A 12,704-nucleotide genomic window follows, 5' to 3' on the forward strand; every position below is an offset into this window, starting at 1 on the left:
CACAATTTTATAGCACTAAAAAGAATTTCCTGTGAAAATGTAATCTTATTAAATCATTCTATTTCTTTTGAATCTTACATCTTTATGACTCCCATAAAATATTAGGGCTTGGAATTACTTTAGAGTCCATTGGAATCATGTTCCAATCCCTGGTGTCACAGATGAAAGAACACACTCCAGAATGGCTGGTTACCATTAAAACATTGATTCTTCTCTGTTCTTTGAAGCACTATCTTCACTTGGACTGTAGGGCACTACACTCTGCCTCCTCCTATATTGTGTCCTTTGTTAGTTCTTTCTATCCCATTAAATTCTTGACACTAGGGAGGGAAGTGGCAAAACACATCTTTTGTAATTTTTCTCTTCTCTGTTCTCATTCCCTTAATCTTCTTATCCAGGCTAATCCCTTTTTAAAAATCCATAACCTAAAAATGCCCCAATATTAACCTCCAGACTGCTTTTCCCATACACTCTGAAATTTTATATTAAATTGCCAACCTGGTATGTTTTCTTGAATGCCTGTTACCATGTTAAATGCAACATGTTCCCCAAATGCTTTTTCTTTAAAGAGTTTATTTATTCATTTGACAGAGAGAGAGCATGCCCAAGTAAGGGGAGTAACAGGAAGAGGGAGAGGGAAAAGCAGGCTCCTTTCTGAGCTAGGAGCCCAATGCAGGGCTGGATCCCAGGACTTTAGGATCATGATCTGAGCCAAAGGTAGATGCTTAACTGACTGAGTCACCCAGGTGCTCCTATCCCAAAATACTTGATTTCTTCCCCCATCTCTACCTTCATTGTTATCAGTCTATTGTTACAGTTGGTCAAGTTGAAAGCAAACAAACAAACAAACAAAAACCCTTGGATTTATCTTTGACTTCTCTTTCTTTTATATCTAACCTGAATCCCTCAAAAATCTTATTGCTCCTACCTACAAAATATAATTAAACTCTCACCACTTTTTATTACTTCTGTTGTTACCATCTCAGTACCATTATCTTTAGCCTGGTTTACTAATATATTGTTCTAATTATCCTTCTAACTGTTTCTGCCTCCAACATCAACAAGAAATATTCTGTTAAAATGTGACAGAAGATCATAGTGGAAGAGAGGCAAATATAAAACAAGACAAAACCAGAGAGGGAAACAAAACATTAGAGACTTGTAATCATAGGAAACAAACTAAAGTTTGTTGGAGAGATGGGAGGATAATAAAGGGAGTTTATCACTGAGTGATAAACATTAAGGAGGGCATGTGATGTCATCAGCACTGGCTGTTATAGAAGACTGAGAATCATTGAACTCTACTTCTGTAACCAATAATACATTATATGTTAACTAATTGAATTTAAATGTTTAAAATGGAAAAAAATAAATTTGAGTTGGATCATACCACTCTGTCAAACCATTCTCCTTAGTAGCTGTCTGTATCACTAAAAACAGGAGCTCTAAAAATGTCTGACAAGGACCTACAAGGTCTGATTCATTCTATCTCTGACCACATCTCCTATCTCTCTATTCCTTCTCTTACTCTTTTACAGTCACAGATTGTTCTGTACATTCAGGCATTTCCTGACCACATTAAAAATGAACCTTATGTCCACACCTAAGCACTCTCCATTCTCCATTTTGCTTTGTCTTTATCATAACACTTGACAAGTCTAACTTACGGTATATTGTAATAATAATGAAATAATAGGTATTGGTATTACTTATGTTATTATAATTAATATAATTAATAACGTGATCATAATACTATTATGTTATTATTTATATTATGTTATTATTATTGTTTGTTTTCTATGTATTTCTACAGGAACAAAAGTTGAAGGAAGGGTTAAATTTTTATCTCTTTTATTTATTGTTCTATCTCCAGTATTTAGAAAGGCACATGAGGCGTAATAACTTTGTCTTTATCATACCAATAATTAATGTAGGAAAGCAACTTACTGTTGAAATAACTAGTTCAATGCCATCTTATGACAAACTTAATACTTTGAAAATACTGCAGTATTTTTTTTTTAAGCCTACAACACCCTGGTATTCCCAGGTGGTCTCGCATCCAAGTACTAACCAGGCCCGACCCTGCTTAGCTTCTGAGATCAGATGAGTTTGGGCGCATTCAGGGTGGTATGGTGGTAGACAATATTGCAGTATTTTTAATGTAACATTTGTGGATCTGGAGTGTGCCATTATTATTGGATTTTTTTTTCACCTGGAATCTGGTGAAGAATTTGTATTCTTTGCATTCTAATTTAAAAAAAAAATACAAAAAAGGAAAAAAAAAACACTCACTAAGAGATATTGTGTCAATACTGTCAAGTGTAAACCTTGTGAAAGCTTATATTTGAATTTCAAAAATATAGACAAGTTCATAAAATGATGAAATACATTTAGTTTTGTAGTCACTTCCTTGTGAATTTAAGTTTAAAATAAGCATTACTACTGAAATAACTAAATCAATTTTTCGAAGCTTACTCCGACTTTATACTTCATTTTGATTATAACATTAATGGATATTTGGAGATAATTTGATCCAGATATTATCTAATAAAATTTATTTCTCAGTATACATGTGATCAGGAACACAATCTAAATAAAATTTGTTTCAAAGTAGGAGAATATTTCTATAATTAATGTTACTCTCATATTTAATAAACAAATATTTAAGAAGATTGAAATAGTACCAAATATGTTTTCTGACCACCATGAAATGAAATTTGCAATCATTAGCAGAAGGAATTAGAAAATTCACAGATTTGTGGAAATTAAGCAGCATACTCCTGATCAATGAATAGACCAAAGAAAAAAATAAAAAGGGAAATCGGAAAATATCTTGACATAAATGAAAATTAAAACACAATATATCAAAATGCATGGGCTATATCAGAAACAGTACTAAGTGAAGAAGATTATATTGGTAAACACCATTATAGAAAATGAAGAAAGATCTCAAACTACCTAACTTTAAACCTCATTGACCTAGATAAAGAACCAATTAAGTAAGGCAAAAGTTAGCAAGAAAAAAAATGGACATAACAAATATTAGTGCATAAATAAGCAGAATATAGAGTGGAAAAATAATAGAAAAACTCTAAATTCAGTGTTGGTTGTTTTAAAAACTAACAAAATTGACATACTTTTAGTTCAACTAAAACAACAAAAAAAGCATGAGTCAAATAAAATCAGAAATGAAAGAAGTGGCATGATGACTGATAACACAGAAATAAAAAGGATCTAGAAAACTACTATAAACAATCATATGCCAACAGATTGGAAAACCTTGAAGGAATGAATAAATTACACACACACACACATACAATCTACAAGTAGCGAACTGTGAAAACCATGAAGAAACAGAAAATCTACACAGACTAGTTACTAGTGGGTAGATTTAATCAGCAATTAAAAACCTCCAAATAAAGAAAATCTTAGGGCCACATGATTTTACTGGTGAATTCTACCAAATGTTTAAGGAAAAATTAATATAATGCTTCTTAAACTCTCCCAAAAATATTGAAGAGGAAGGAACATTTCTAAACTCATTTTATAATGCCAGAATTATCCACATATCAAAGCCCAGGCAAAGGCACTACAGGAAAAGTACAGTTTAATATACCCAATCAATACAGATGCAAAACTTCTCAACAAAATACTAGCCAAATTCAACAGGATCATACACCATTATCAAATGGGATTTATCCCTTGGGAGTAAGCATGATTCAACAAACACAAATCAACTAATGTGATACACTGCATAAGTAGAATGAAGGATACAAATCACATGATTGTCTTATTGGATGCAGAAAAAAAGCATTTCACAAAATTCAAATTTTTTCATGATAAGAATTTTCAATAAATAAGATACAGAAAGAATGATGTACCTTAATATAATAAAGGACATAAATAAGAGGCCCAATATCAGCATCATACTCAATGAAGAAAATTAAAAACTTTTCTTCAAAGATCAAGAGCAAGACAAAAATGCCTCTTCTCACCATTTATATGCAACACAACACTGGAATACTTGTCAAAGCAATTAGGAAAGAAAAATAAATAGGCATCCAAATTGGAAAAGAAGTAAATATATTCCTATTTACAGACAACATAATATTTTATATAAAAAAAACCTAAGGCCCCATTTAGAGGCTCCTGGCTGGCTCAGTTGGAAAAGCATGCAACTCTTGATCTCGGAGTTGTAAGTTCAAGCACCATATGGTATATAGAGACAACTTAAATAAATTTTTTTAAAAAATTAAAGAAAATAGAAAACCCTAAAACCCCATTTGAAAAAAAAAATATGTTAGAACTAATAAACAAACTCAGTAAAGTTGCAAGATACAAAATAAATATGCAATAATCAGTTGCTCTACACTAACAATGAACTATCTGAAAAGGAAATTAGAGAAACAAGTCTGTTCACAATAATGTCAGAAAGAATAAAATACTTAGGAACAAGTTTAACCAAGGTGATGAAAGATTTGTATCCTGAAAACTACAACACATCGATGAAAGAAATTAAGACATACACAAATGAAAGAACATTCCAAAGCCATGTATTGGAAGATATGATATTGTTAATATGTCTCTATTACCCAAAGTGGTTTACAAATTCAACGTTATATCCATAAAAATCACAATAGTTTTTAGAGCTATAGAAAACAGCCTAAATGCATATTTGCACAAAAGATCATGAATAGCCAAAGAAATCTTAGTAAGGAACAAAGCTGGAGGTATCACCCTTTCTGATTTCATAATATATTACAGAAATACAGTAATCAGAACTGTAGTACTAGTTTAAAGGCAGACAAATAGATGTGTGGAAAAGAATAGGGAAACCAGAAATAAACCCACCATATATAGTCAACTGATCTTCAACAGATCAAGAATATGCAATGGAGAAAGCATAGTTTCTTTAACAAAGGATGGTGAGATAGCTGGGTTTTCACATTCAAAACAATGAAATTGGACCCTTATGTTATGCCATACACAAAAATCAATTTAGAATGGATTAAAGACTTAAACATAAACTGGAAAATATAAATTCCTAGGGAAAAATAAAATGGAAAACCTTCTTGAGATTTGTCTTGGGAAATATTCCCTGGATATGACACCAAAAAACACAGGCAACAAAACCAACAATAGTCAAGTAGAAATATATCAAACTAAAAACTTCTGCATCAAAAAATATCCTTGAAAGTGCACCTGGGTGGCTCAGTGGGTTCAGCATCTGACTCTTGATTTCGACTCAGTTCATGATCTCAGGGTTGTGAGATCCAACAGTGCATTGGGTTCTCTACTGGGCCTAGAGCTTATTAAAGATTCTCTCTCCATCTGCCTTCCCCATCTCTCACACACACTCTATCCCTCTCTATTTATCACACACAAAAAAAGAAATAAAAAGATGACCACCTACAAAATGAGAGAATATGTTTGCAAGCCCCATAATGATAAGGTGTTTATATCCAAAAATATATATAGTGACTCTTATAACTCAAAAACTGATAAAATAATAACAATAAACCCTATTTAAAAGTAAGCAAAAGTTTTTTTTTTTTTTTTTTTTTTTTGGAAAGGAAGAAATAAAACTGTCTTTATTTGCAGGTGATAAAATTTTTTTTTTTTACAATTTTTTTTTTTAATTTTTTATTTTTTATGGATATTTTTCCAAAGAAGACCCACATATGGCCAAGTATATGAAAATGTGTTCAACATCTCTAATCATCAGAGAAACACATATCAAAACAATGAGATATCATGTCACACTTGTTAGAATGGCTCTTACCAAAAGAACAGAAAATAAATATTGGAGAGGATTTGAAGACTTTGGAACACTTGGACATTGTTGATGAGAATGTAAAATGGTGCAGTTGTTATGGGCCTATTGAGGGTCCTCAAAAAATTAAAACCAAAACTATCATATGATTCAGTAATCCCACCTCTCAGTATATACATCCAAAAGAATTGAGATCCCAAGAAGATATTTCCTCTCCATTGTTCATTGTATTATTATTCACAATAGCTAAGATATGGAAACTACATACATGAATTGAGGAATAAATGGATAAGGAAAATATGATAAATACATCTAATGGAATATTACTCAGCCTTTAAAAAAAAGGAAATCCTGTCATTTACAACAATATGAATAAACCTTTATACTAAGTAAAATAACCCAGTCACAGAATGACAAATGCTGCATGAATTGAATTCACTTATATGATATATCTATAATAGTCAAACTCCTACAAACAGAGTGTAGAATGGTGATTTTCAAATGCAGGGGAGAGAGGGAAATGGAGCGGTTTATTTTCCCCCCCAAAGGCTATAAAATTTCAGCTATGCAAGATGAATAAGTCCTATTTACCTACTGTAAATCACAGTGCCTATAGTTAATAACACTGAACTGTACAATTAAAATTGTGTTAAGATAGCACACTTAAAGTTAAGTGTTTTAAATTACATCTCATGTTAAGTGTTCACAATTTTTTTTTTTAAGATTTCATTTATTTATTTGAAAGAGAGAGATCACAGGTAGGCAGAGAGGCTGGCAGAGAGAGAGAGAGAGAGAGAGAGAGAGAGGGAAGCAGGCTCCCCGCCGAGCAGAGAGCCCGACGCGGGACCCTGAGATCATGACCCGAGCTGAAGGCAGCGGCCCAACCCACTGAGCCACCCAGGCGCCCCCAATTTTTTTTTAAAGTAGGGAACAGGGGTGCCTGGGTGGCTCAGTGGGTTAAAGCCTCTGCTTTCGGCTCAGGTCATGATCCCGGGGTCCTGGGATCGAGCCCCACAAGGGGCTCTCTGCTCAGCAGGGAGCCTGCTTTCCTCCCTCTCTCACTGCCTGCCTCTCTGCCTACTTGTGATCTCTGTCTGTGAAATAAATTTGAAAAAAAAAAAAAAGACGGTGGAGCCTTTTGTCTTTAAAGTAGGGAATAGTCCATACTTTAATCAGTACTCTACTGGCAGGTCAACTAACAAAAGCACTGAAAAGTGTTTATTCAATTCTGCAGTATGGTGATTATTAGTGATCTTGTCCACCACTTGGAATGTTTGGGGTGGGGGGAAGCCAGATTTGTGGCTGTGGGTGTAGAAAATTCTTTCAAGAACTTTTAACAGTACAAGTTAAAACAGTAATTTGAGGGAAGTACCAGAAAATGGTAGTATGACCTCTGGTTAAATTCAGGAGATACACATGGACCCCTGGCTCTGACACAAGGTTTAATCATTATAGATGTGTCAATTTAAACAAATTAATCAACATTTCTATGCTTCCTTTTCCTCATCTATAGTGGGAATAATAATACTACCCAAGGTAGTTTAAGGCAGCTATTCATGTAAAGCTAGCAGGACTTTGCCTAGCTAACACAAAGTGTTACTATAAATTACAAACTAATATTGTCATTACAATCATTAAAAATGTCCTTTCTCTGGCTGTCAAGTATTATTTTCCTCATTTATTTTCCAGGATATTTTTGTTAGCTTCAAATGATTTTTATTTTCCGAGTATCCATTCTAAGTAAGAAAGAAAAAATTTTCCCTGGTAATTTATCCATAGGCAATGCAGACTTTTCTCTTTGCTTTACCTTATTGTGTATTCCAGTTCTTGTGATACCTTCTCAGGTTGTAAATTGGAGTATTCCTGATACCAAGTAAATTAGCAGATAGAGAAGTGAGTCTGGGACCAGAGAAGTGAGCATTCTAGAAGGGTATTTTGTTACTTGCTATTTCTCTTCATGGATAGTGGAGCCACATGGTAGGGGTCAGGTTTCAGTATTTAGCTTTCTCTGGACTATTCACAACTTCATTTCTGTGACCACTGAAAAACATATTGAGTAACCGTTCTTCACTGGGTTTCTGGGTTTCTTTGTTTTTTTGTTTATTTGTTTGTTTTTTTAACTCTGTATATCTTGTGGAAGAATAGTGGAGGCTGGTAGTATAAGATACTTTCCAATGCTGTTGATCTCCAGTGGCTTTTAAAAGAGGATTCCAAGGGCTCCTAGGTGGCTCAGTCCTTAAGCACCTGCCTTTAGCTCAGGTCATGATCCCTGGGGTCTAGGATTGAGCCCCAGCGTCAGACTCACCGCTTGGCACTTGGCGGGAAGCCTGCTTCTCCTTCTCCCACTGCCCCTGCTTGCATTCCCTCTCTCTGCCATATAAAAAAATAAATTCTTAAAAATAAATACATTACTCAATCAATTAATTAATTTTTAAAAAGGGGATTCCGAGTAATATGTTCTGGTTGCACACTGTGTTCTTGCCCCAAGTAATTTCTCTTTTAGTTAATTGTTGCCAGAAGTCTTGTGCCAGAACTTTTTTTTATAGCCCACAATTACATCTTGCAGCCTTAGGACGAGGATTTATTAGCAATGATGTAAGATGTCCCTTTTACCCATTTGATAGGTTTTGATATCTTTAGAGCAAGTTGATCCAACTTGCATTATATTTAAAAGATATTATTCAGTGATTCTGGGTTCTCAATAATAATGCAGGATTTTTTACATTGTATATAATTTTCTTCATTTTATTGCAGACCTGGAAGCATAGGTGGATCTATGAGGTAGTCATTGCACTATCTTAGCTCTTAACAGTTGTAGAGGGAGGATAGTGAGAGAGTAGCAAGATTTGGTGAGTTTAATGACAGTGACTATTTTATAGAAAAGATATAAGATTTATGAATTAATGTATGTAAAAATGCATGGCAATGGTTGTTATACTATGCAAACGTTTAATGTAGTTATTAAATTTAATGGCTAAGGGGCGCCTGGGTGGCTCAGTGCGTTAAAGGCTCTGTCTTCAGCTCAGGTCATGATCCCAGGGTCCTGGGATCGAGCCCCTCATCAGGCTCTCTGCTCAGCGGGGAGCCTGCTTCCCCACTCTCTCTCCGCCTACCTCTCTGCCTACTTGTAATCTCTGTCACATAAATAAATAAATTTAATGGCTACTTAGTGTTCTATCATGTCAACATATAAATGTAGCCATACTACTATTTGCAAGTTTACTTTTAAAATTTTGCTGTTACATGACAATATGATATAAATATACATCTTAAGGTATATCACTGATTATTTTTTTTTTAAGATTTTCTTTATTTATTTGACAGTCAGAGATCACAAGTACGCAGAGAGGCAGGCAAAGAGAGAGAGGGGGAATCAGAGCTGAGCAGAGAGCCAGATGTGGGGCTCCCTCCCAGGACCCCGGGATCATGACCTGAGCCGAAGGCAGAAGCTTTAAACCACTGAGCCATTCAGGTGCCCCTCACTGAATTTTTCTGAAGTAAAATTTAGATACATTCTTAGACATGAAATTATTGCATCAAAAATATAAACATTTTGAAGATTCTTGAAATGTGCACACTAAGAAATTTCCTTCAAGACTTGGTGAGCAAGTTTATAACTCTGTTGATGTATAAAAGAAATCATTATACACCATCTTCATCAGCAATGGATAATATCATTACAAAAATTAAAATAAATTTGCTAACTAGATGAGTATAATTTCTCATCTGATATACATAATATTGTATTATTTTAATTGGTGATTTTATTACCAATAAAATGAAAAATCACTATTTTTATTTTCTGATCATTAAATGTATTATTCATATTTTGTGTTAATTATGAATCCTGTTCTCTATACAGTCTATGTAAATGGAAACATGTCTACATGGAAATCTATAATTTGTAATCTCCTGTTTTCATTCAGTATAGTTTTATAAATAACATCCTGAATATAATAAACCATATATCATAGTTCCATGCTATTAAAAATGTTTCAAATATGTATGAATTTCCTCTATAATAGAAATTATGAGTTAATCATGAGTGGTTTACATCCAATATTGAACAGGATACTACTATTCAATTATGTGGTCTCTTTTATTATCACACGTTTCTAATTGTTGATTGTTATTTTATGCTGACTCAAATGTGCTGCTTATCCTAATGAGTAATTCTAGTTAATTAATTAAATAGAACAATTATATTTCTCATGTGCATATCTATTTTTACACTTAATACACGGTTACAAAATGCCCCCTTAGTCTCTCACTTTCAGTGTTAAAAATTTTTAGTTTTTTAAATTTTCTTTTCTTTTTTTTTTGATGTTAGAGAGCATCTTTCTTTTTCTTTCTTTCTTTTTTTCGAGGTGTAGGTAATTTTATTTTATTATTATGTTCAGTAAGCCACTGTATAGTACATCAATATTATATAATTTTCTAAAATTTTAGAATTCTGAGTATACTATATTTATATGCTTAATCTTTGTATGATTAGTAAAAGGTCTCTTAGTCACCATTCATTGTTCAAAATTCTTATGGAAGAAAGAAATCACATGAGGAGAAATCAAAACAAATAAAATTTGGTTTAGACTTTTAAAAATTTTTTTCTACCTCTAAAACATAGGTTAATAGTGAAGCTAATATGTTAAGGCAGAAAAAATATCCTCAACAGTTATAGAAAAACAAAAACAATTAAACAATTTACTCAGTCTCTTTGCTTTCATGCTTCTGTTGATTCTTGGCATCCTTTAATTAGGAGTGAACTACCACTATCATTTTAATGTGTTCCCAAAAGATAAAACAAATGTCTATAGAGGATACAATTTTGAATGAAAAACCATCTTTTAGAAATTTTGTTTTTACCTATGTACATTTACTAAGTTTATTTAAAATTTACTATGTATGTTGTCCTCTCTGATTTCAGGGAATGTATATAAACCTTGTAATCCACGGTTTTTAAAATGTAACTTTTCACGTTATTATTCATATAAAAAATAAATGTTTTCCTACCCTTTTGAAAGAATAACCGCAGTATTCAACATTACCTTTGTAATCAAATATCTATTAATATACAACTAAAAGCTGTGCAGCTAAGACAGTTGGTCAAAGGAGAGCTTTGAAACTGAATTACACATTTAATCACATTATCCATTCAATTTTTATTGGTTATAAATGTCTGGAATAATATTGTCAGACACAGAGACATCGAAGAACAACCTCTAATGTTATTTATGGTTTACCTTCTTGGCATGATTTTCATTTGAGCAGAAAATATAGAGTAATAGTTTACATCCATTTGAAGTTGGAAAGGCAGAGAAGGTTTTCTTGTCCCTTATTAATAATAACTTCTCTGTATGATGGTAGTTAAAGATATATTTTTTTTTGCCATTTTCAGACAGAGGAGAGAGATCCATGGCCCATATATACCCAAATTAACACATCATCTGAGTACTAGAGTGTTTGAATGTTTTTGTGAAACAAAAAACACCAAAGCATTTATAAACTTAAGATGGTTGTCCCTATAACTTCTCCTCTAAAAAATATACTTGTGTCTTGATTAATAAAAAGAGATGGATTTGATGAAATGTAAAACAGACTTTTATTAAATATAGAATACCTAACATTTTTGAAGCACAAGAAGCTGACAGCACTTACTTAACATTATATATTAAAAATATTTTTTGGTGGCCCAAAGAGAATGAAAAGAACATGATAAGAAACGTATTAGCTCTGAAAGTAGAGGGTGAAGAACATTGGAGAAATATTTATTTTCTGTGAAAGTATTTTTTGTGAAAAGTAAAACTAGGATACAGAAAATAATGAGATAACTCACAGACCACCAGAAAAGTCTTAAGAGCAAGGTTAGACCAGGAAAAAAGAGAAGGAAAATAGAAATAAAATTGCTGAGGAAGCAGAATGAAAGGAGGGCAATGGATTTTTAATTTTCCAGCCACTTAATGAAGGGAGTGATACACTCCACCAGGTAAGAGGCAAGTCAAAATTTCACATATAGAAAAGCCTTTGCAGTCTTTGACTGAGTTTGCAGGAAGGACAGCTACCAGGATGTAAATTTCATTCTAAATTCATTACACATTAGGAATATAGAAGGAAGGGGGCGTGCTAATAAATCTGGGGTTAAATTTGTCTTTGAAATCGGGAGAACTAAACACAAGAAGGATATGAATATAAAGGAAAATGTTAAAATCATGCAGAAAATTGAGAAATTGATGGGATTTGTTAATTTATGCAATAGACATAATACAAAAATTTTAGGGGATAAAATAAACCCTAAGGAATGTCACCGGGTGGAGATATTACAAACCTAGACAAGGGAAGAAAATATAGAGATAAATTTCTAAGGAAAGTATTATGGAGAATAACCTTTAAATGTAGTCATTGTTTTTGAGGATAGGAATACTTTCCTTGGCGGGAGCTGAGGCTGGGATGAATGGAGCAGGGAGTCAGGCAGGTGACTATAGGATGGAGGAAATTGCATTTTGAAGAGAATAGCAAAAGTCAGTGGTGTATAACATGGTGCTGCATCGACAGCATTAGTATCACCTGGGAACTTACTGGAAATGAAAATTCTTAGGTTTTGGTACCAAATGCAGACCTGCTGAATCTCAAGCTTTGGAAACAAGGTCCAGTAATCTGTTTTAACAAGCCCTCCAGTGATTCGGAGTTTGGCTAACATTTGATTACTGATGACACAAACACACATCTGGAAACAAGGAAGGACATGTCCCTGTCCTATATAATACAAGTTATTTTTTAACCTTTTGATTTTATGCATGGCTTTAACTATTTTTAAATGCAACTATTAGGTTTTAACTGTATTTTAAAATCGCGTTTAAGTTTTTGAATACAAGTTTCTCACAAAATATAATTCCACATAACTATGACATAAAGAAATAAAACATTGTCTGCATCC

At 33.2% G+C, this 12,704-nt stretch overlaps 1 protein-coding gene and 1 pseudogene across 1 annotated transcript in view; one reads left to right on the forward strand and one right to left on the reverse strand.

The window, feature by feature from the left end:
- Positions 1-12,704, forward strand: part of LOC101670523 (eyes shut homolog) — an 858,786-nt gene that overhangs the window by 50,787 nt on the left and 795,295 nt on the right. The gene's annotated exons all lie outside the window — the stretch shown is intronic.
- Positions 2,022-2,141, reverse strand: LOC123388944 (annotated as a pseudogene).

The sequence above is a fragment of the Mustela putorius genome, unplaced genomic scaffold (assembly GCF_011764305.1).
Source record: "Mustela putorius furo isolate JIRA1106 unplaced genomic scaffold, ASM1176430v1.1 tig00003927_pilon_pilon_pilon, whole genome shotgun sequence".
Classification (NCBI taxonomy): Eukaryota; Metazoa; Chordata; class Mammalia; order Carnivora; family Mustelidae; genus Mustela; species Mustela putorius.